General features: G+C 38.0%; 1 non-coding gene across 1 annotated transcript; it reads left to right on the forward strand.

Annotated features, from left to right (window-relative positions):
• Nucleotides 1-299: 299 nt before the first annotated feature.
• On the forward strand, nt 300-372 carry trnaf-gaa (transfer RNA phenylalanine (anticodon GAA)). The gene has a single exon. It is a non-coding gene; the product is annotated as a tRNA-Phe (tRNA).
• The last annotated feature ends 3368 nt before the right edge of the window (nt 373-3740 follow it).

Below are 3740 nucleotides of genomic sequence, written 5' to 3' on the forward strand. Positions count from 1 at the left end.
AGGCGACGTTTGCTGCTTTATCGCATTACCGATATCGTTATTTTTCTTCAAAATTCACGCCAAGAAACTTTTGGCCTGTCCCCGCTGTGCTCAGGAGGATCTGTGACCAGAGCTGTGTAGCTAACGTTTGCTAACAGCTAACACTAAATTAGGTACCACCACGGCTAGCTCTGCTAATGTTAGCAATCGGGAGAAATCATGTTTTTACCATAGAGACGCAGCTTTGGAGCAATTGGTAAGTATACATATATATCTGTACTTATCATTATGGACTGATTGAACATCTGAGACCCATATGCGCCGAAATAGCTCAGTTGGGAGAGCGTTAGACTGAAGATCTAAAGGTCCCTGGTTCGATCCCGGGTTTCGGCAGCGATGGTGGATCCTTTTTACGTTTCTGTGAAAACACGGTGACCATGCTACATTGCTAATTAGCACAACTAACATGTCTAAAAACCGAATCTTTTGGTTTAAAATGACATTTTAACATTCTACCACATAATCTAATACGACAGGAAATAAACATTAATCCTACAGAAACATACACGACAATGGAAAAGTGTTGCATAACACATAAAAACCCCATATTTTAAGTTTTACCTAGCTTAAAGTCCGTACGTGCAGCAGTTGTAGTAAGCTAAAGTTTGAGAATCGAAGATAAACAAGTGAAGATAAAAAAGTTAAAGTCCTTTTACCGTATTGTTAACATTTTAACATAACGTTTTATATTGGTGTTGCAAGTATATTTGTTGTCAAGTGATTAGAAGTTTTAAATTTCACAAAGGTGTTTCTTAAATCGTGATTGTTTCATTTGCATCACAGGGAACTGGGACTTACAAACTTGTATGATTTGCATTCATTTTTTAAATACAAAAACTACAGCGTGGCCTTCTGAAATGTTTAGTATAAAGCAGGAAATACTGGCTAAAGTAATGTAAAAGTCCCTCATGCATCTACTAATTCTACTCCTCCGTCAGATATTTGGGTTTATCGTTAATCTTTTCTAGTGATCAGTATGTAACAGTTTGCCTGATATCACAAGTAAGCATGTATACATACCAACATGGAGTCAGGTGTGCACATGAAATTAAAAGGAAACCAGTTGCAATGGACTGTCACCAGGGGGCGATGTTGTCCAATAAATCGTAACACTGCAGCTCTTCATTAAAGATGAAAAACAACCAAGTCTGCAGTTCATAGGAAGTTTAAACAGATCATTGGTATCAAAAGGCAAATACAGCTGTTGCTTAAAGCTAAATATGATATTTTATGGGGACTGACATGCTTTTAATACGGTTGAATGGACAGCCAAAGCTGCATAATATTTTTTATCCAACAACACCTTCTGACTGTGAAATTTTACAATTGGATTTACTTGACTATTTAATTTACTGTTTACTGTTATTCCAAGCTATCTGTGTATCCGTTGTTTGAGTAAGTCTAGTGCTTGGAGCTATGTTAAATATGTGTAGAATTGAAAACCTGTATTGAACGTCATATGTTTGAACTTCAAGAGGGGACTGTGGCATGATATGATAATATCTTTATATTATCCAGATTACTCCTATTGGACCACATTTTGAAACCTTTGTTGAAGGGAGTATCACTGAGTGCAGTGCTCTCTTTTCCAAGATCAGCACAGTTAGACATCACACCTGGAAGCCGTTCAGTATAACCACAGTCTGATCTACTGGCCACTGAGCTTCAGCCCCACTGAAGGTGGTAATGAGGGAGGGGTTTTAACTTTCCCTAACTGTCTGTCCAGGAGATTGTATCACCGACCCTCTGGCCACAAACTCGCTTCTCTATACCTTAGGCCACCACTGACTGATGTGGTGTGTAACCCTTGGGATATCACTGGATTTTCAGCATCTTCAGGCATTTTTCTACACCCACACTGGAGTTTCTCAGTTTGTTGAGAACAATGCACTGGGAGAACTGGGTGTGTTGTCACAGAGATCTGTGGCAAAAGTAGAATAGTGCAACTATATATACACTAATATATAGATATTATATTGTTATCATGATACGAGAGTAGATATCATCTTAGATTTTGGATATTGTTGTATCATGATATGGAAAATGTTTTGTCTTTTCTTGGTTTTAAAATATAATAATATTGGATTTTACATGTAGTCGTAGCATTTATGAAGTCCTTTGGAAGAGATTTCAAAATATCGATATATATTTTGTGTATCATGATGAAGTGTTATTTTAAGGCAATATCACTCAGCCCCAGTGCAACTAGACAGTTGATCCTGGCTTGTTTTTTTGCTCTACATTGTAACCTCATACTTCAAGGCGTAGTGGAGTAATGTTTAAAACATCACTCAAATTGGGTGTACTTGCACACACCAGGTATAATATCTTGTTGCATGGTGATAATTAACCATTTATCTAGTAAAAAATTGCTTCTCCTGTGATAACTTTCCAGAACTGTACAATCCCACGTTAAAAGACGATAAACCTGCTGTGTCATAATATTTGATAACCCTTTAAATGGGACGCCCTGATTTATATTTCGTCTTCTGCTCTGCAGTGACTTGCCCAACACCAACGCAGCCTCTTGCTTTGTTGTGCCATCAACTTGTCGGTTTAAAGGCGCCCTCATCCCAGCAGGTTTACACAAATGTGTGTCTCACACGACTACCATGTGATCTCCCTGACTCCTGTGTGACGTCATGGGATAAATAACTCACACAGGTTAAACGCTGGGAATTCACCACCACTCGCTACTACCAGGGAAACCTTTTGGATAAGTAGCAACATGTTTATGAATCTTAAAATTGAAATGTAGTAGCCTTTTTCCACTGTTGGAGCAGTTTCTGGTTCGAAATGGATTTATATGAAAATAGTTGTGGTTGTCTCCAGGTGTGTGAAAGTGTGTGTGTAATTGTATACAGAGCTCAAATTGCTATACAAAAGCCAAGATCAGATTGTGTATTATTTAACTTGCTATCATATCCCTCAATTCACACATACTTCTAATGACGCATTCCTGGTCAGCAGCAACCTGACACTGCTCTGACACTCAGTACCTCTCTCTAATCACCACGGTACTCTCTCTACAGCAGTTCTCTTGCTCTCTCATTACTGCTTTACACAAGTTTTGATTTTACACCATGGCTTTGTTGTGGTTTTATAAGTCGTATAAATCTTGCAAACTCATCAAAGAAACAAAGTAATTTTTCCAACTTTCCCAACTTTAATCACAACCTAAACACTGCAGAGGACGTGCTCTTCCACCACGTGTGTCTGTGTATTTTGACCTCTGTACAGACAAATTGACTTTTGTACAGTAAATTTGATCTATCTCTGTACATTCGTCTTCACTCCTCTTTTGGCATTTTATTACTGTTTCTTTGCCTGTGACAGTTCACATGTTAAAATGCCACTCCTAAGTTTATTTATACTCACACCTTTCCCAGTAAAGACTGAACCCGTTGAACTCTGAATACGACACGTGATATGTTAATTTTGTGTGTGTGTCGGTGCGTTCTTGAAGCAGACAGGAGAGTATGTGTTTGAACTTGCCTTTGATAAGCAGAAGTTATTTACGTACATCTGTTTGTCTATATTTAACACTATACGCAGGGGTTTTCCTCAAAAGATAAAAAGCACAATTATTATGTATCAGGAAACATGTTAGTAGTATGCTGTGAAAAGAAATGTGCCGATGTAAAGAAAGGGAATACAGACAAAGTTGAAGGACTAGATATTCGAGAACATTTTTGTGAGTT

This window comes from Pagrus major, chromosome 6 (assembly GCF_040436345.1).
Source record: "Pagrus major chromosome 6, Pma_NU_1.0".
Taxonomy (NCBI): domain Eukaryota; kingdom Metazoa; phylum Chordata; class Actinopteri; order Spariformes; family Sparidae; genus Pagrus; species Pagrus major.